Genomic DNA, 22,316 nt, shown 5'->3' with positions numbered 1-22,316 from the left:
TTTTTAAAATATTTATTTCTTTTTTTTTTTACCCAAATTCTTACCTGAACTTTTCTCTTTTTTTGAGAATGTGATCTAACATTGTTGATTCTCAGTAAATATCGAGTGGGTCAATGTTTTGGTGTAATTAAAAAAATTATTACAATGTAAAACAAGTGAAAAGTTAAGGATGAGGAAGCATCCAAGAAAAGGAGCTTTCCAGAATTAGGAATTTTCCAGTATGTATAATGTATCAGATAATTCAGAACCAAAACAGAATGTCCTTTCTGTTTCTTTTGACTGTTAAGCTCAAGGAACCTTACTATGTTTTTTGTAAGGGAAACTTAAGTATAGGAAAATGAAGTCTAATACTGGTCACAATCCATTAAAATCATCACACTATAAAACAAAGGGTAGTTGTAAGTATAAAGTACTATCTAAAAAACAGAACAAAAAGAAATGATTTAGCAATGTTAAGGCCTATTATGGAGTGATATTGGTGCCTTTAATTTAATTTAATTTAGTCTCAAGAATACTTTTGGTTTGTTTAGCAAATATCTAAATATAATTTTTTTAAAAAGGGAGAGAGATGAGCTACCTCTTCTTAAATATACTGGTTTTGGGAGGCAGCAGGGGGTATTAACTTATTTAAGGATGATTTTGTGTCATGGGCAAGCAGCAAGTATACTAAGATTAGGAGAATTACTAAGCACCACAAACTGTCACTAAGTAGCATGAGATACGTGCAAACCATTTTGGAGTTTCCTTTGTCCGTCATTGTAGGTAGTGACTTCTCATTGTGCTTAATGGTGATATTTTGTTTTTGGAGGGGAAGTTATGAGAGTGGGAATGTGTTGTTTGAGACCTAGTGAACTCCCATAAAGCTGCTTTTAGATGACTGGATCCACTGTTTTAAATTTGCTCTATATGTCAAGATATTGATTAGGCTGCCAGCTTTCAGCATTTCTAAGAATTCTAATGAAAAACTATTGTTTGCAAAAGAAGTTAGATACTTTAAAAGTATGTCCTGTAAAAATTGATAAAATTTGTTTTTCCTTATAAAAATAATGCATGTTCCCCCTTATCCACAAGGGATACATTCTAAGATCCCCAGTAGATACTTGAAACTACAGATAGTACTGAACCCTATCTGTATATATTATGTTTTTTTTCCCTGTATGTACATATTTTTTCACTTAAAGGAAGGACTTTATGGCTTCTCTTTGGAATATCCAAATTGTCAGCATCACTACTCCTCTGTTTTGGGGCCATTAAGTAAAATTAGGGTTAGTTGAATATAAGTACTGTGATACCATGCAGTTGATCTGATAACAGAGATGGCTATTAAGTGACTAATGGGCAGGGAGTGTATACAGCAAAGAGATGCTGGACAAAGGAATGATTTATGTCCCAGGTGGGACAGAGCAGGAGGGCACCAGATTTCATTATGTTATTTAGAACAGTGTGCAATTTAAAACATGGATTATTTATCTCTGGAATTTTCCAGTTAATATTTTCAGAATATGGTTGGTTGACCATGGATAACTGAAACTATGGAAAGCAAAACAATGGATAAAGAGGGACTACTGTAATTGTAAATTTAGGAATGGAGAAAAGTATAATGAAAACAAATCCATAATATTATTTCTCAGAAATAAGATAATCACTATTAAATTGTCTTGACATATGTATAAGATTATTTATTACAGCATTGTTTATAATACCAGAAGCTTGGAAACAACCTAAATGTCTATTAATTGGTGACTAATTAAATGAATTTGATATATTTACACAGTGGAATACTATTTAGCTATAAAAATGCTTTATGTACTGAAATAAAAAATCAGCAGGCTTCATTATTAAATCTGAAAAGCAAGGTAAAGAGCAGTGAATGCTACCTTTTCTGAAAGGAGTGGAGATATAAAATATATTCATATCATTTTGGATGTATTAGGAAAAGGAAAAGATAGATTAGAAGTAAGTAAATGTGGTTGTATGGGGTGGGGGAGAAAATGAAGTTAAAGACTTTACATTGGGAGTGAGACTTCTCAATATCCACACTTTTATTTTGATTTTTGAATCATGTGAATATATGACCTGTTTTTAAAAAGTTAAGCCCAGCTCAGTTGTTGGGCTCCTCAGTGGTAGTTGTCCCTTCAGCCCTTTTACAGCTTAATTTCCAGGACTTAAATTTTAAATTCCCTGCCATGTCCTCTGAAGAAGAGAAGCTCTTTGTTGGAGGGCTCAACTTCAACACTGATGAGTAGGCTCTGGAAGATCACTTTAGCAGCTTCAGGCCTATTTCTGAGATGGTCGTCGTCAAGGGCTGGGAGACTCGGCGATCCCGGGGTTTTGGCTTCATCATCTTCACCCATCCAGAACATGCCTCAGATGCCATGAGAACCGTAAATGGAGAGTTTCTGGATATTGCCAGATCCATGTGGACCACGCGGACAAATCGGCCTGGGAAACTAGAGAGGGGTGCCTTTGGGGGGACCCATGGGCATGGCCACAGCTGCTCTAGAGGTGGTGGGGACTAGGAATATGGGAGTGGCAGGTATGACAGTTGACCTGGAGGATATGGGTATGAATGTAGAAAGTCCAGAGACTATGACTGCAGAAGCCAGGGTGGTTATGACCACTACTCAGGAGGAAATTACAGAGACAATTATGGCAACTGAGATGAGGCATATACACCTAATATATGCAAGGATATAAAACTTCTGATCCAAGATTATCCTTCCAAATGGTGTATTTATAAAGATTTTTGGTGCTGCACTGAAACATCTGTTTCAGTATATTGACTTCTATTTTCGAAATGAGCTCCCGAGGTAGCTTGTTAAAGACCTTTTAGAAAGCTCCATGTGTTTTAAAAAATTTTTAATCCCACTTAAAGACAAATTCTGGGATGTTTTATAAATTTTGGATATTTTTCCTTTTACCATTTTTTTTTAATTTAGGCTATTAGGATTGATTCTGCCCTGCCCCTCATGCGCAAAAAAAAAAAAAAAAAAAAAAAAAAAAAAGTTTAGCCAGACTTATCTTTTTCAAGAAATAATGTGTATCTAGGAGGCATTTTATTTTATTTTAGGCAAGGCAACCCTTGATTGACCTCACAGATTACAAGGACCATGTCAGCTTACAATCCCTTATTATTTTATTTTTTACACCTGTAGCATCTGGTCTTAGGTAGTTTCCCATCCAAGTACTAACCAGGCCCCAGCCCTGCTTAGCTTCTGAGATCAGACAAGATCGGGCTTATTCAGGGTGACATGCCTATAGACTTCTAGGAGGCATTTTAAAAACCCATACACAATGTCATGGTTAGGAAGCAATTTCCAAATTCAACTACAAAAATCAAGATGATTATTTAGAGGTTTTTTTTACTGAAGATCACTACAATGATAATATAGAAGTTTCTTAAAAATATTTGTGAATGTCATTTTTTTAATACTGGAAGAAAAAATATTCTCTTGTGTCTCATATAGCGTTTAGGATGTTCTTCATGGAGCTGATTAAAAAGATGAAACCTGTTCATGAAAAGATTAATTTAAAAAATAAATTAATTAACAATAAATAAAAAGTGAATTGAAAAAGATTAATTAATTTAAACAAACAAGTTAAGCTCATGAATGTCGTGGAGCTGAAATATAGCCTCACATTTGCTGTTCATATTGAGGAAAGGAACATAATTCTTCATTAGAAGTATAATAATTGATTACAGCTAACATTGGAAATTTTAAAGTATTCATCTTTTTGAATGAATGCCTTCCTTTTTAACAAAGACTGGTGATAGGGTTCAGGGCACGCTACCCCAAAATATGGCACTTTGGCATGTTGAATATTTTAAGCTGAAGGAATTTGAAAACAGCAGAAGCAGGAAGGTTACTGTGACCTTTCCCCTACCCTTCTCCCCTGAAACAAGTCATAAAATCCTCTTGTGAGAAGCGCCCTCCTTATTACCAGAGGGAAGGAGCATTCTTACCTCTGAAGATAATCCTAATAAATAGACCTTGCTTGGTTTCCCCCACTTTACTACACTTACCTCCATACCCCCTTGATCCTCAAACCCAGATTAAAAATACTCAGGTCTGTTTCTTTGGATCTTCATTTCCTTGTGAAAGTTCCTTCTCATGTAAAACTTACATTAAATAAATTTGCATGCTTTTCTCCTGTTAATCTGTCTTTCAGACCAAGCCTGAGACCTTAAGAGGGTTGAGGAAAACATTTTCCTTCCCTACAATGGAGAGTTTCTGGTTTATGATATTAGAAACAGACTGTTATCTGTTCATTTTTAGATTGAGATGAATATAGGTAATTTTGTTTTCTGTAGAGCAAGAGTCAATTAGGAGTTAAGATGAAATTATGATAGACTTTTTGATAATAGATTCTTTTTAAAAAGAGAAACCGATGTAGTAAAGTCAGGGTTTAGCTGCCTGCTGGTAGTAATTTAATTTGTAATCTCTCACACCTAGTCAGGGATGCTTGAGAACATATTATGTGAGAATATTATGTAAATATTCAGTAAAGCCTCAGGAAAATGGCACATGAATAGCAAGTTTTTTGGGGAGTCTGAACAGATTTAGAAAAATCAAGGTGCTTAAAACTGTAGAAACAGAATTTGTATAGCTAGAGTCGCATATCAAATCACAACAACAACGACATCAAAAACCCTGTCAGTTTTGGTTATTTATTGACTGAGAAGAAGTGGCAAAAAAATTGGTGAAAGTGCTTTTAATTTGGGAATGAATCGACCCAACCTGGGGGACAGGGGAGGAGAAGGAAGGTAACCAAGTCCTGAAGAACTGCAAGAGAGGGGTAGCTGCAGGAGTAGAAATAAAATGAAACTACAAATATCCAGATAAATCTGCAAATCTTCTGTTTATATGAGTCAGGTTATAAAATGAAAATTGGTGTTTTGGATAAAGTACTGGAAGAACTGCAAGATCTTAAATCAATGAAAATTCTGTTTTCAGCATTCTGGGTTTAACGAGGGAGAAAGCCGAATTGGGAGATTTTTTTAAAAGTTGGGAAGTGGTAACTGACCTCAAAACCCTCTTATAATTCTAAAACTGATTGTAGAGTTACTTCTTAGACCGTATACTCATAGTAAAATGGAGTGTCGCTTCTGTTGCATTAGTGAGAAATTATATCATGAAAACTGATTAGCTGTATGGGATTGAACAATTTTTACATATTGAAGTTAAAGCAGTGGTTCTCAAAATGTGGATTGTCGCCTCAGCACAATGCTTTTGAGATGAATCACTGTGTGTATTAGTAGTTTGGTCATTGTCGTTGCCAAGTAGTATTCCATTGTATGAACATACCTACAGTTTATCTATTTACCCATTGATAGATATGGAATATTTCTGGCTTTTATGTTAAAGCTGCTATGGACATTTGTGCACAGTTCCTTGTATAGATATATTTTCATTTATATTAGGTAAACATCTAGCAGTGAAATATCTGGGTTGTATGGTAGGTTAAGTTTAACTCTATAAAAAAACAGTTTTCCAAAGTGGCTGTACCATCTTGCATTCCTAGCAGCAATGCACGAGCATTCCAGTTGTGCCGTATCCTTGCTAACACTTCAGATTATCAGGTGTTTGAATTTTAGACATTCTAGTGAGGGTATAGTATTATCTTACTGTGGTTTTAATTTGTGTTTCTTTGATGACTTATGACTTTGAGCATCTTTCATATCATGCCCGCTTTTTAAAAATTTGTAAAATACTAAACTCAAAGACCCTAGCCCAGCGGTCCCCAACCATTTTGGCACCAGGGACTGGTGCTCCTATGAGAATCTAATGCCTGATGATCTGAGGTGGAGCTGAGGTGGAGCTGCTGCAAATACAGATGAAGCTTTGCTCACTTGCCTGCCACTCACCTGCTTTGTGGCCTGGTTCCTAACAGGCCATGGACAGTACCAGTCTATGGCCCAGAGGTTGGGTATCTCTTCCCTAGCCTGTACTTGTGGAGTCATCTGATTCTAAAAGTCTTAGGATGAAAACAGCACAGCCATTTCATATTGGTATAAATCTCTACAAGTCCCAATGCTCTTAGGGTCAGTACTATATACAGTTCCCAACATGGTACTTTTGATAAAAATTGGCTGAGTTACAGTCTAATGAAGTGCTTAAAGGTAACAGTTACTATAAATAAGGGTAGGAGGGGTTTTTCAGAAGGTGATGTATCTGATTTAACTAGAATATTTCAATATATCTGATTTTATTAGGCAGTGAACCTCTTTGGCGGAAAATAGTTTTTAAAATTATTTTTAAATAAAATGTTCAGAGTAATGACAGTGTCCTTGAAAATAGAAGACTAGGAAAAGACTTCTCATGTAAAGCATTTCTTTAAAAATACAGAGCATGATTGCTTCTGGACAGTTAATGAATCTGAGTCCTCTTTCAGCTCTGGTCAATCCCTGCTATTTATAATTTCAAAATTTTTATTTTAAATTATAGTTGACATACAATATTATATTAGTTTCCAGTGTACGACACAGTGAATCAACATTTATATACCTTACGAAGTGATCACCACAAGAAGTCTAGTTCGCATCTGTTACTGTACATAGTCATGATATTATCAACTCTATTTCCTACTCTGTGCCTTATTCTATAATGGCAGTTTGTACCTTTTAATCACTGTCACCTTCTTCACTCACTATTTTGAACTGCCCCATGACTATTAGGTAGTTTTTTTTAAAAATGTGATTAGTTTACTTAGATTTAACAATACTGTTTTGGAGGAAAAAGAATATTCTTATTAGTACTGACAGTGAGATATTTTCCTTTTTACTTTAAGATAATTAAGTGAAATGAACCTGTTGATTTCTAGCTGTGACAGTCAAAGATGCATTAATTTTTCCCCTAACATTTTATTATGAAAAATTTTCAAACGTACAGAAAAATTGAAAGAATGCTACAATGAACATTTATATACTTACCACCTAAATTCTACAATTATCATTTTACTATATTTGTTTTATCTTATATCTATCCACCTATCTATTGATTGATCCATCATTTTTTACATATTTCAAAATAAATGATAGACACCAGTTAAATTCTTTGTAATGATAGTCTCTAGGTACACATATGCACTGCTGCATAAACATGTCTGTTTTCTGGAAATAAGAGACACCAATGTATTTCCTAGAATAAATACCTCTAGATATCTGCCTTTATTATTTTAAATTAATTAATTTCTTTTTATGGTGACATTAATTAACAAAATCCAATAAGTTTCAGCTGTACACTTTAACAGTAAGGCATATTTATATATATATATATTTACACTGTGTTCACCTACCATAGTTAGATTTGTGTCACCACATATTTGACCCCTTTTGCCCTGTCTTCCTCCCTGTTCCATCCACCTCCTACACTTTGTTAACCACTAGTCTATAGTCCGTGTCCATGGGTCTCTGTTTGTTCTGTTCATTTGTTGCTTTTAGGTTTATATCCCACATATAAGTGATATCACATGATTTTCACTTTTTCTGTCTGGCTTATTTCGCTTAGCATGATTATTTCGAGGTCCATCCACATTGTCACAAATGGAAGTATTTCATCTCTTCTTATGGCTGAGTAATATTCCATTGTATATATGTACCACTGCTTCTTTATCCAATCATCTATTATAGGACATGCCAGTTGCTTCCATGTCCTGGACACTGTGAATAATGCTGCTATGAACATCAGTGTGCAAATATCTTTTTGGATATGGGTTTGCAAGTCTTTGGGGTAAATACTCAGTAGAGGGATTGCTGGATCATATGGTAGATCAATTCTTAGTTTTTTTGAGGAACCTCTATACTGTTTTCCATAGTGCCTGTATCAATTTGCAGTCCCACCAGCAGTGTATGAGGGTTCTTTTTTCTCCACATCCTCTCTAACATTTGTTATTACTTTTCCTATTGATTATAGCTATTCTAACAGGTGTGAGATGGTATCTCATTGTGGTTTTGCTTTGCATTTCCCTAATAGTTAGTGATGTTGAGCATCTTTTCAAATAATTTTTGGCCATTTGTATGTCCTCTAGGGAGAAGTGTCTGTTCACATCCTCTGCCCATTTTTTTTTGATTGGATCGTTTGTATTTTTTTGTTGTTGTCATTGAGTTGTATGAGTTCTTTGTATATTTTGGATATTAGGCTCTTATCGGAGGCATTGCTTGAAAATGTATTTTCCCTTTCGGATGGTTGTCTCTTTATCTTGTTGACGATTTCTTTTGCTGAGCAGCTCTTTAGTTGATATAGTCCCATTCATTTATTTTAGGTTTTACTTCCCTTGCTTTTGAGGTCAAATTCACAAAATCTTGTTTAAGTCCAAGGTCCTTGAGTTTAGTTCCTATGTTTTCTTCTATGCGTTGTATTGTTTCAGGTCTTATACTCAGGTCTTTAATCCATTCTGAGTTAATTTTGGTGTGCGGTGATAGACAACAGTCTAGTTTCATTCTTTTGCAGGTGGCTTTCCAGTTTTCCCAGCACCATTTATTGAAGAGGCTTTTCTTTCTCCACTGTATGTTTTTGTTTTTTTTTTGTCAAAAATTATTGGCCCATATAAATATGGGTTTACTTCTGCGCTCTTGATTCTTTTCCACTGGTCTTTGTGTCTGTTTTCCTGCCAATATCATGCCGTTTTTATTACTGAGGCTTTGTAGTATAATTTGAAGTCAGGCACAGTGATGCCTCCAGCCTCCTTTTTTCTTAGGATGGTTAGATATCTGCCTTTAGAGCAGTAGTTCTCAACCAGGGGTAATTTTTTATTTCAGGAGCCATTTGACAATGTCTGTAGGCATTTTTGGTTATCATGACTAGGGTGTGTTACTGGCATTTAGTGGGTAGAGGCCAGAGATGCTGCTAAATGTCCTAGGATGCACAGTATATCCCCCCACAACAAAGAATAGTCCAGCCCAAAATATTAGTAGTGCTGAGGTTGAGAAATCATGTTTTAGGAGATGGTAAACTTATCTCTAGAGTTACCTAGAAACAAATTGCAGAATAAAGTTCTTTTGAAACACCATAGTAGAACCTGGTAAAACTGCGAGGAAAGAAAGGCTTGGAGAAAAGTTTTTTTTTTTTTTAAGCTACCCCTGTTCTGCTTGTGAAATTATTTTCCTAAGGTATCATGTGCTCATCATTTAACTTCTGTTCCTCATTTTTCTCATTTAAATCTAAAATAATCACACATTTTCTTGCAAAGTAGTCTGAAATCTGCAGATAACAAGGGACAAAGAACTCAACCTTTTTGGGATGACAACTGCCACACACAAACACCTCCTAAGGAATGAACAAACCATCTCAGGAGTTAGGGAGGAAAGGGGCAAGTTGTATAGGAACAGGGTTGTAATTGAGACCCATGGATTGATCTGTTTTTCTAATTTTCATGCATGACAATGTTTCCTTAACCCTAATGCCATCTTAAATTCGGTCATCTAAACAGAGTTTGCTCTGAATTTCTCATCTTTACTTTGTGTGACATGCACATACTGAAGAAGAATAAAAATTGAAAGAGAAAGAAAAGGGTTGAAAGACAAAAAAATGTAAATTCATACTCAGCAACAAGTATTCATTCATGGTAATTATCAACACATGTTTACCTCTGAATAAGTTAGATGTTCCTTTTCCATGTACCCACCAACCTCACCCTTATTCCCTATCATTAGCTGATTGTCATAACTACCTGGAAAGGAGGATTGTAAATTTTTATCATTTCTCCTAATACTTGAAAAATTGAATATTGTATTTGAAAAATCTTCACCTTATGATTGCACTCCCTCTGAGCATTGCAAATGCGGACTGACTTACTGGACCGATTTTGGTACATTATGGGAACTTTGTGTTTGTGTGTGTTTTTATTCCCCTTGAAGTTAGTTACCTACTTATCTTCAAAGTAGATAAACCATTCATATGATAAAAATTCACCTGATGCAGGAGGATATACAATGCAAATGATCTCCATCTATCCTACATCCTCCTTTAGTGCCTCAACCAACTATTGTTCCCAGCTTTTTATGTATCATTCCAGATACATTATATGCCAATCCATGCATGTGCTTAAGAGTCTCCCTGTTCCTCCTCATGGAAATGGAAATTTTCTGTACACGCTGTCCTGTACCATGCTTTTTATTTTAAATGAGGTACTATATATATATATATATATATATATATATATATATATATACATACATACATACATATATACATACAGTAAAGGGTACAAGTCTTAAGTACACAACTCAATGAATTCTTATATAAGCATACACCTGTGACACCAATCAATGTAGAGAATGTTGTCAGCACCCCAGAGGTTCCATGGTATCCAAAGAAGCTAAAAATATTCAGTTGAAAAAAGACCTCCTTCTGTGAAACTTTGAAGTGGCAATCATTTTTTTAAGTATTTTTTAAATAAGAAATATCTATAGATGCCTTTGCTCTTTTGCCAAGCCAGTTAGTTACAGGTGAATTCCTGGGTGTCTAACACTTATTGTAAATACATTCTTATTTTTTTGAAAAGTATAAATGGTAGGACTGAAATCCCAATATTTACTCTGGATTTAAGGTACTCTGGAAAATGCTGGCAATTTTGAGAGGCAGAGTGCTTTGAAAAGCATCATTTTAATTTTGGTTCTACCACCTAATGACTTTCTAATTGTAGACAACCTCTATGAGACTCAGTTTCTTCATCTGTGTAAGCAATAATGCTAAATTGTCAAGGCAGTTGGTAGAACTGCAAATAGTAAATGTTCAGTGCCTGGCGCATACTAGCTGTGATCAGAAGAGAGGGTTGTAGGCTTAAGGGGTAGAGAATTGGAAAGAGAAAGTCTTTAGAAGCATAGCAGAGAGGATTTTGCTTCAGTGATAACCAAGTAGAAAAATTTATTTTCCTGTTCAAAGTTTGAGATTCTCTTTTCTCAAGAAGGAAGGATGAATACATTTTGGGAATGTATTAATCTCTCTTTGGGAAAATCTGCCTGGAGGTAGCATGGCTGTGGTATTCTAATTCACAAACAGTTTAGGATCCATCTGGTTTTCTGGATATCACTTTTTCTCTAAAGTGCCATAGTCTGGAGGTGGTAACATCAAGATAAAGATGTGTACCTTGGGAGCTTGGTCGGCTGCCCAGACCAGGCTGCCCATGTTGACTTCACCCTTGCACACACAGTTCCTGAACTTAGTCCTTGGCTGAAGTGTTGATTGTACTCTGGAGGGGCCGGCCCATGTTTAAAAGAGACAGAATGCCAATTTATTAATTTTTCAGCCTGGGGAATATTCTGTTTCAAATGCCGGAAGACTCATGGCTCTTAGCCAGAGTAACTGTCTTTTCATTGAGGGAATTTAGGGAGATGAAGGAATTGTTATAAAAGAAAGTGGTATGGATAGAATCAGGAGAGGAGGCTTGTTCATCCTGTCTGTATGTGTTTCTCAGCCAGTGTAGGTTAAACATGGGCCACTTCTGGGTTTCTGTGCTTCCTTTTCTAGTCTGGAGCCTGACTACTACCCTTCTGGGGTCATACTTTCTCCAACAGGTACAAGTCAGTCGATTTAGTTTCCACCCAGTGAATTACAATCACATTTTTTCTTTTTCATTTTTGAGATCATAACTAGGATACAGAGACAGATCTTGGTGTGTGTGTGTGGGGGGGAGTGCTCTCATTAAGAAAAATATCTGCAATTAGAGTATAAATCTTTAGAAGTAAATCCAATTTGAAGTAAATATTTATTAAGAATGTCCACAGCCACTCCACCACCATCCTATACCCTACAGGAGGGAAAGTGTTATAAAGAGTATGTCTGAGTGAGAAGACACAGTGCTCTTAGCTGATTGGAATTAGACTTATCTGTTTGCGTAGATTCAGTGTCCCCCATCTGCATTCGTATGTTGAAATCCTAATTCTCAGTTTCAAATGCCAGAAGACTCATGGCTCTTAGCCAGAGTAACTCTTCTCATTGAGGGAATTTAGGGAGAGGAAGGAGTGATGATATTAGGAGGTGGAGCCTTTGGGAGGTGGTTAGATCTTGAGGGTCGAGCTGTCATTATGAGATTAGTATCCTTATAAAAACATCCAAGAGAGCTCTCTCTCTCTGTTCTCCACCATGTGAGACTACGACTACAAACCAGGAAGTGGGCCCTTTACCAGACATGGGCCTGTACCTTGATCTTCTACTTCCCAGCCTTCAGCACTGTGAGAAGTAAATGTTTATTGTCTAAGCCACCCAGTCTATGGTACTTGGTTATAGCAGCCCTAACTAAGACATGATTTCTGCAAATTTTACAGAAATGCCTCACTATGTGAACATACAGCTAGGGTTCCTCCTGGAGGCCTTAGAATGTGGGAAAGCAGAGCCTCTGGAAATCCACAAATTACCTGAGTCTGTTCAGATTAATGGAAGGAATGATAAGATAGTCCAGGTTTAAAGTCAGTCTTTACCACTAACCACTTTGGCAAGTATTTAACCTATCTCTGCTTCAGTTATCATCTGTAAAATGTGGGGAGTGTTGGAACAAATAATCACCGAGAAAAAGTGTATAGAACTATATGCCTAAAATAATTGTTTTACATGTATTACCTCTGACTCTTGAGAGACAGCCAGGGCAGGTAAATAGATGTGAGAGAACACAAAACCTGTTTTTGTAGTTGTGCTAATTGTATTCCCTCACTGGACTCTAAGGAGGGTGGGTCTCAGAAATGGAGGGCCCTTAGTTTGTTGAGCAGGTGATGGGGGACAAGTTTGGACTTTTGATAGGGCTAGACTGCTTTATATAAGAATCAGCTGAGATACTAAGGACAAGGCAAAAACCTGGAGCAGAAGGTGGGAGAAGCAGAAGAAGGGAGGTGGTAAAGCCCTGTTTGGCAGGTCAGGAAGAGGTATTCCTGCAGTGAAATGAGCAAGTGGGGCATGGAAGAGAGAACTAGCAAGAGAGATTGAACTTGCTCTGCTAGGTGTGATATAATCCCTTCCTACATCTACCTCAGAAAGTCCAAATTACTTCTGAATGCTTCAACCCAATGGAATTACCTCAGAACAGAAATTGGTGTGGTGTCAGAAGGGAGAAGATAGTCAATCTTTTGGCCACATGATGGGGAAAGGAGAACTTATGCTCATTCAAGCAAAGCTCTGAGTCAGAAAGAGTGGCCACCATGGGCAGCCCCACCTGTTCTTGTACTGACTTCTGAGGATATGGTATAGCCCATTACCCTCTATCATGGAAAAGGCTGCTCTAGACTGAATGTTTGTCTCCCCCCAAAATTCATATGCTGAAATCTAATCTCCAAGGTGATGGTATCAGGATATGGGGCCTTTGGGAGCTGATTAGGTCATTAGGGCAGAACCCTCATGAAAGTGATCAGTGTCCTTATAAAAGAGAACCCAGAGAGCTCCCTGGTCTCTTCTACCATATGAAAATACAGTGAGAAGTGGGCTCTCACCAGATACTGAATCTGCTGGTGTCTTCCTCATCTCCAGAACTGTGAGAAATAAATGTCTGTTATTTATAAGCCAATCTATGGTATTCTCTGATAGCAGCAGCCCAAACAGACTAAGACAAGGTCTTATTTATTTATTATTTTAATCTCTTGTCAGTTTATATAATGAGACACTCTACTGCCTTGAGCTCAGCAATTGCTTTAAGCAGTAGAGACTTCCTTGGCCTGATAAAATAGTCATTGTGTTAAGAGTCATGAGGGTTGGAATTGAAGATATCTAGAGTCTTTGCTTAGCACTTTGACTTAGTAATTAAGTTTTTGATTTTGTACACTTATGTAAATGGGAAATCACTTTGAACTCACTTTTAGATAATTAGCACAAAGAATAAATGACTTTGCAAGTTGCAATGTGACATAGTTCAAACTGAGCAAATAAGAATAAATATGAACACTTTCATATTCATACAAACCTTCTGTCACAAAGAAATTTAAAGTGATAAATCTGGGTAATTATGTGTTATGCTTATGCATAAAACTGTTAATCGAACTCACATATATTTTGTAGCATCTCATACATAACTCTGCGATTGGAATATTTTAGGAAGATATATTATTTGAATTTTAAAATATCAGTTATTGTAACTATCAACAAAAATGGAAAATGTGTCTTGTTTAGTTCTGTTTAGTCAATTAGAAAGTGATAGATAGTATCTAAGAAATATAATTGTAAATAATACAATGTTGTACCTACTTCTAATGTGTATTCCTTGATAAACATCCAGTGGAAATAAAGAAATAGATATTGGGTCTAGAATGGACATAAGAAACGCTTTAAAAGTAAAAGTTTGTCATGGACAGAGAAAAACAAAAAAATCTCTTCTCCATTTAAAAAAAAATTGTCAATAAATGAAATTGAAAACCAAAAAATGATAGGAAAAATAAATGCAACAAAGAGCTTGTTCTTTGAGAAGGTTAGTAAAATGGACAAACCCTTGGTTAGACTCACTAAAGAAAAAAGGAGAAAGGACACAAATCAACCAAATCAGGGATGAAACAGGGGAAATTATGAGTGACATCACATAAACACAAAGTATCATACAAATATAGTATGAAAAATTATATAACACCAAATTTAATAAACTAGAAGAAATGGACCAGTACTTAGACTGAATTGAGAAGAACCAGAAAATCTAAATAGACCAATCAGCAGTATGGTAATTGAATCATCAAAAACCTACCAAAAAGCAGCAATCAGGACTAGATGGCTTCACCAGTGAATTCTACCAAACATTCAAAGAAGATTTAACACCTATTCTCTTCAAACTCTTCCAAAAAAACAGAGTAGGCAATACTTCCCAACACATTTTACGAGGCCAAAATTACTCTGATACCAAAACCTGGTACGGATAACAACAAAAAAAGAAAACTACAGACCAATATCTCTCATGAACACAGATGCAAAAAGCCTAAATAAGATACTAGCGAACTGAATACAGCAACATATTAAAAAGATTATACACCATGATCAAGTTGGCTTCATCCCAGAGGCACAGGGATGCTTCGACATATGCAAATCAATTAATGTGATACATCACATAAACAAATTAAAAAAATAAGAATCATGATCATATCAATAGATGCAGAAAAAGTCTTTTACAAGATACAGCATCCATTTATGATCAAACACTAAACAAAATCGGTATAGAAGGAAAGTACCTTAACATAATAAAGGCTATTTATGACAAACCCTCAGCCAACATTATACTTAATGGTGAAAAACTAAAAACCTTCCCTCTAAGATCAGGAGCAAGGCAAGGCAGTCCACTATCACCACTGTTATTCAATATAACATTGGAGTTCCTAGTGAGTGCAATCAGGCAAGAGAAAGATATAAAAGGCATCCAAATAGGAAACGAAGAAGTCAAACTGTCACTATTTGCAGATGACATGATTCTCTTTATAGAAAACTCTAAAGACTCCACAAGAACACTACTAGAAACAATAAGCAAATACAGTAAAGTTTCTGGATTCAAAATTAACATTGAAAAATCCAGTGTTCTTTTATTCTAATAATGAAGTGTCAAAAAAAGAGTAGAAAAAATAATTCCTTTTGGAATTGCAATAAAAAAATAAAATACCTAAGAATAAATCTAATGAAATATGAAGGGCCCATATAATGAAAACTACAAGACCCTATTAAGAGAAATCGAAAATGATACAAAGAAATGGAAAGATTTTCCAATTTCATGGATTGGAAGAATCGACATAGTTAAAATGACCGTATTACCTAAAGCATTATACAGATTAATGCAATCCCCATCAAAATTCCATCAACTTTTTTTTTTTTTAAATGAAGAAATAGAACAAACATCATCAGTTTTGCATGGAAACACAAAATACCCTGAACTGCCAAAGCCATCCTGAGAAAAAAGGAGGAGGCTGGAGGCATCATTGTGCCTGTCTTCAAATTATACTACAAAGCCTCAGTAATAAAAACGGCATGATATTGGCAGGAAAACAGACACAAAGACCAGTGGAAAAGAATCAAGAGTGCAGAAGTAAACCCATATTTATATGGGCCAATAATTTTCAACAAAAAAAACCAAAATCATACGGTGGAAAAAGGAAAGTCTCTTCAATAAATGGTGCTGGGAAAACTGGAAAGCCACCTGCAAAAGAATGAAACTAGACTGTTGTCTATCACCGCACACCAAAATTAACTCAGAATGGATTAAGGACCTGAGTATAAGACCTGAAACAATACAACGCATAGAAGAAAACATAGGAACTAAACTCAAGGACCTTGGACTTAAACAAGATTTTGTGAATTTGACCTCAAAAGCAAGGGAAGTAAAACCTAAAATAAATGAATGGGACTATATCAACTAAAAAGCTGCTCAGCAAAAGAAATCGTCAACAAGATAAAGAGACAACCATCCGAAAGGGAAAATACATTTTCAAGCAATGCCTCCGATAAGAGCCTAATATCCAAAATATACAAAGAACTCATACAACTCAATGACAACAACAAAAAAATACAAACGATCCAATCAAAAAAAAATGGGCAGAGGATGTGAACAGACACTTCTCCCTAGAGGACATACAAATGGCCAAAAATTATTTGAAAAGATGCTCAACATCACTAACTATTAGGGAAATGCAAAGCAAAACCACAATGAGATACCATCTCACACCTGTTAGAATAGCTATAATCAATAGGAAAAGTAATAACAAATGTTAGAGAGGATGTGGAGAAAAAAGAACCCTCATACACTGCTGGTGGGACTGCAAATTGATACAGGCACTATGGAAAACAGTATAGAGGTTCCTCAAAAAAACTAAGAATTGATCTACCATATAATCCAGCAATCCCTCTACTGAGTATTTACCCCAAAGACTTGCAAACCCATATCCAAAAAGATATTTGCACACTGATGTTCATAGCAGCATTATTCACAGTGTCCAGGACATGGAAGCAACTGGCATGTCCTATAATAGATGATTGGATAAAGAAGCAGTGGTACATATATACAATGGAATATTACTCAGCCATAAGAAGAGATGAAATACTTCCATTTGTGACAATGTGGATGGACCTCGAAATAATCATGCTAAGCGAAATAAGCCAGACAGAAAAAGTGAAAATCATGTGATATCACTTATATGTGGGATATAAACCTAAAAGCAACAAATGAACAGGACAAACAGAGACTCATGGACAGACTATGGGCTAGTGGTTACCAGAGGACTACAGACTAGTGGTTACTAGTGGGGTGGGGGAGGTAGATGGGGTAAAGGGGTCAAAAATAAGGGGGTGGAGGGAGGGCGAAGTGTGTAAAGGGAATCAAATATATGGTAGCTGTCGGAAAGTGGACTTTAGTGGTAAACACACAATAGAATATACAGTTGTCAAAAGATAATGTACACCTGAAAATTATATAATTGTATTAACCAATGTTACCCCAATAAACTTAATTAAAATTTTTTTTTGTTAAATTCATACATCAATGCTTCTTGAGGATATCTAATGCTTTTACTGGCTAGTATCTTGTTCAAAATTTGCCACCTGAGATAAGAAGGTATAAATAAAACCAAAGTGAAGATGGAAAGTTAGAAAGTGATTTAAAAAGCTGAATGTGTTCTAAATAGTATAACATGATTCCTGAAATGTTTGGAAGAATCCACAGATTGACTTTTAGATGCTAAGCTTTGCTTATGGTCAGCCTCATTAAAAAAAATTAATTCTCACATGGATTGGTGGTGGGCTCCTTTCAAAAGCATATTCCATTTTTAGTAGCTCAGAAGCTTTCATTTGCCTCACTTGGATTATCCATATTCTCCTTCAACTCAGTAATTTCTAGCTCACTTTAGAAAGTCATTTCATCCTTCGGTAGAAGTGTGTTTCCAGATATATTGGGCACTTTTGATCCTGTTGGCTCAGAGGACTTCTTTGAAGATCACAGTCAGTGAAAACATTTTTCTGTGGATGACAACAATTGAGAGAATTATGGGTAACTCTTAGAACTGGTGAAATAAACAGTTCATTTTCAGTTGGGGTGGTTTTCTTGCAGATTAGCAGACGGGTTGGCAGTCAAGATTAAAGGAGCATATTGAGGATTGAAAAAAATGAAAACTTCACTCTCCTGTCCATGGACATTTAGGTTGTCTGTAGTTTTTTAATTTTACAAATAATGTTGCAATGATATTTGTGGGTGTTTTTCCTGAGCCTATGTATAAGAATTTCTTTAGAATATATTCTCATACATAGAATTGCTGGGTCAAAGGGTATATATATCTTTTATTTTACTAGATATCATCATATTGCCCTCTAAAGTGCCTGTACCTATTTACAATCCCATCAGCAAGACATGAGAGTACATGAGAGTTTCTTTCACTCTACGTCCTCACCAAAACTCAGTATCATTTGGATTTTTAATTTTTGCTGGTCCAATGGAGGTTAAATTGCATTTTATTACTGTTTTATTTTATATTTCTCTCATGAATAGTCATATTGAAGATCTATATATATATATTTGCTTGTCTTTAAGCTTTCTGTTCCGTGAGTTAATAATTTGTTTCTGTTGCCTTGATTTTTTTTCTCCTATTAATTTGTAAGAGCTTAAAAATTACTCTTTGTAATTTTATGTCTTCTAAATAGTATCTCCTAGTCCATGAATTTTCTTTTCACTTTGTCTTTTGGTGTATTTTATAGTTCAGAAGTACATAATTTTATTTAGTTAAATTTGCTGATTTTGCTTTTTGTATTTTAACAAATCTTTCCCTGCCCCATGGTCAAGAACATAATTTTCTAAATTTGGTCAAAAGTGTGTAAAGCTTCATTTTTCACAACTGGATTTATTTTTGTTTATTGCATGTATTAGTTCTCTATTGCTGTGTAACAAATTACCACAAACATGATGGCTTCTAGCAGCACAAATTTATCAGCTCGTAGTTCTGTAGGTAGGAAATCTGGTACAACAAAGCTGAGTTCTCTGCTGAGGCCCTCACAAGGTTGAAATCTGGTTGTTGACTGTCTGCTCATCTGGAACTTGGAGCCATCTTCCAAGCTAATGTGGTTGTGGCAGAATTTAGTTCCTTGCAGTTGTAGGATTGAAGTTCCCATTTTCTTGATGGCTGTTAGACAGAGGCTACTGTCGGCTCATACGGGCCATCCATATTCCTTGCCACATGGTCCCCTCCAGCTTCAAAGCAAGCAATGAAGACTCTCCCTTGTGTGGAATTGCTCATGTGTCAAAGTTTTCTGGTAGTGAATCTCTTTAGGAAGAGTCCCATCCCTTTAAAGGGCTCCCTGATTAGGTCAGGCCCACCTAGGATAATCTCCCTATCTTAAGGTCAACTGATTTGGGATCTTAATTACATCTGTAAAACTCCTTCACAACGCCACTTAGACTAGTGCTTGACTAACTAGGAGAAGGTGTGTATTTACCATGGGTCTATAATCTTGGGAACCATCTTAGAATTTTGCCTACTGCATGGTGTAAAGTAAGGATCCATATTTTTTCTACATGGATAACTGTTTTATTTTCACTTTGGAAAATTTAAAACATATACAAAAGTAGATAAAATAGTTTCATGAATCTCCATGTTCCCAGTACCTTGCTTTTGTGATTCTGTTTGGGCAGTCTTGTTTCATTTAAGTCCTAACTTTCTTCTCACCCTCTAGATTATTTTTGAGAACATACAAGACATACTAGTTTATCTGTAAATGTTTCCATATGTATCTTTAAAGACCAGGACATATCCTTCCATGTCCTCAAGGATGCTTTGGTATCCTCAGGGATGCATTATCACACTAGCATTGATATGTGGCAATACATGCATGGAGTATTACCAACCCAGGAAACTCACCTGAGCTTTGGTGTCCAGACTTTTATTGGGGTTTTGTTAAGTAGGCATGATTGATTTAATCAGCACCCATGTGATTGAACTAAGTCTCCAAACCCTCTTTGCTCCCAGAAGTCAGGCTGATGCCACATGGCTCACAGCTCCAACCCTCTAATCATGTGGTTGGTCTTTCTGGCCTGGTCAGCCTCTATCTTGAATTATTTTATTAAACTATAGGGTGTGGTATGAAGGGCCCACAGTGAATGACAAAGACATTCCTAAAATTTGGGAATTTTCAAGGGTTTAGAGATTACTTCCCAGGAACAGGGGCAAAGGCCAACCAAATACTTTCTCCCCTTCCTTCCTTCCTTCCTTCCTTCCTTCCTTCCTTCCTTCCTTCCTTCCTTCCTTCCTTCCTTTTTTCCTTCCTTCCTACCTAAAAAGTAAAACAACTCCTTATTTTCATTAAATATCAATAAATGTTCTAATTTTCTCATTATCTCATTAAAAAAAACAGTTGATTTCTACAAATCAGTATCCTAACAAGCTTCGCATATTACATTTGGTTGATATGTATCTTCTTTCTTTTATTTTCTTGCAATTTATTTGTGGAAGAAAGTGAGTCATTTGTTCTGTAGAGTCTACCACATTATGGATTTTGTATAAATTGCATAACCATAAAATTCACTTGACATATTTGAATTCACTTAGCTAGAGGAGACAGTTGAAACATGTCTTGTACAAAATTAACAGGCACAATCAAGCTCTGTAAAGAGACCTTTGTGAAATAGTCACTAGTTCAGTAAACAGCTTAATGACTTGGGAACTCTGGAATATCTGTTCTGGTCTGTCTTTAATCCATCCTCAAAGCTTAACTGCATATCATCCTTACATTAATGTATACTCCACTGCTTTGAAAGGTCCTAGACTTCAAAGCCTGTTTCTATATGACAGACACTTCTTAGAAGTCTGTTACTATAGTGCTGCCTAAGAGGATTTCTAATAAAACAAACTGGCCTATCTGTGACTTGGAACTCCTCATAACCTCTGCCCATAAAGAGATGAAGATTTGACCAAACAAAGGGTTTTAAGGAGGTCCACTTGTATGAACTCTGGATAAACAAAACTTGGATTCTGGATAGATTGGGAATTGAGTGTTCTGGGCCCAGGAGACCTTCAAGTCGAGATGACACAGATTTATAGAATTCAACTGTAAAAAGCTCAACTAAATAAAACTGGCTCTGTTTCAAAAACAGACACGTCTTTTTAAAGAGATCTTTGAGAAGTACTCAGAGGGCTAAAATGGTTGTGACTTATCTAATTCTGCTCTATGGTAAAGGCATTGAAATTATGTCTTTCTATAATAAGGTATGCTGTGAACAGCCCTATTCTATCTAATGCATTTAATGGTAATGGTGAAAACTGAACCCAAAGTAAATGCCTTTAAAAATCCTATCACAATTGTCTCTAGATTGATGTATCTACATGCCTTTTTTTCTAAAAGAGCTTCACTGTCATGTCAGAGGAGAAATTGTCCCCCACAATGAGTACACAGCAAGTGTTCTTAATATATTTTCAAAGAGACAAAGCTAGGTCTCCCAGTTGTGGCTTTAATTCAGGTTTTACTCCTGTTGACCGCACTGTCTGAGGATTGAAAAGACACCATGACTATCCCATGGATCTTCTTGCAGTCAGAAGGAACCCTTGGTCTATGGGATTTCAAGAGGCACTCTGTCTAAATGCCAAGGTGTTTGGAAGATTTAAAATGCAGGTGCACAAACTGATCTGCCACCATGCTAGAACTCAAAAGCACATATGCTCCCATATTCCAAACCCAGAACTCTCTCCATCCCAAGATCTGTCTCTCCATTAACTGTCCAGCAACATAGCTTTGAAGCCCAGAGTAACAGAGAAGTTCCTTTTGAGGAGCATGGGCAGTTAATCACAGTGGGCCTCGGGGATGAGGTCAGTATCTTTTTTCCTTCCTGCTTCCCATCACTAGAATCTTCATTTGACTACTAAGGCCAGCTTCTTGGGAACAGAAGGTTTGTATACTATGGGCTTGGGACTGTCCTGTGGAGGCAGGCTGTACATACCTCAGAGCAAGTTTTCAGGAGGAATTGGAGCTCTGTGTTGCTGTTCCTCCAGCGCAGAGCTACTAGAAACAATGTGGTGTTGGGAGCTAGAGCCAGCAAGGGGAGCCTTGTAAGATAGCCCTGAAGAGTGGTAGAATGTCATTTTGCCATGTGACTCAGGGAAGTGGAGAATGAGGCTTGGTTTTTACGACAACTGTGTTGGGGGCTGAAGTTCCTCCTGAAGAGGCTACCGTGGATCAATGGACATTGAGGAAGATTTGATTTTTGAGGGGTTGTTGTCAAATGGAACTAGGTGGGGTATGGGAGTGATGCCCTTGTACTCTACAATGACTGGATACAAGACTGACTTGGTCTGGACTCTGAGGTATCTCAATTCAGACTGTTGTTCTTCGGGAAAGCTTTGTTCTTAGGGACCTAGCAGGAGAGCTCTTTGTACCCAGAACTCTTGGGATTTTTCTCCT

The 22,316-nt window shown here is 36.4% G+C and overlaps 1 pseudogene; it reads left to right on the top strand.

Moving 5' to 3' along the window:
• Positions 1 to 2,916, top strand: LOC107521704 (annotated as a pseudogene).
• Positions 2,917 to 22,316: the final 19,400 nt, after the last annotated feature.

The sequence above is a fragment of the Rousettus aegyptiacus genome, unplaced genomic scaffold (genome assembly GCF_014176215.1).
Source record: "Rousettus aegyptiacus isolate mRouAeg1 unplaced genomic scaffold, mRouAeg1.p scaffold_m13_p_9, whole genome shotgun sequence".
Lineage (NCBI taxonomy): Eukaryota > Metazoa > Chordata > Mammalia > Chiroptera > Pteropodidae > Rousettus > Rousettus aegyptiacus.
The sequence above is the reverse complement of the archived record's forward strand: the minus strand, read 5'-3'. Positions and strand labels throughout refer to the sequence as shown.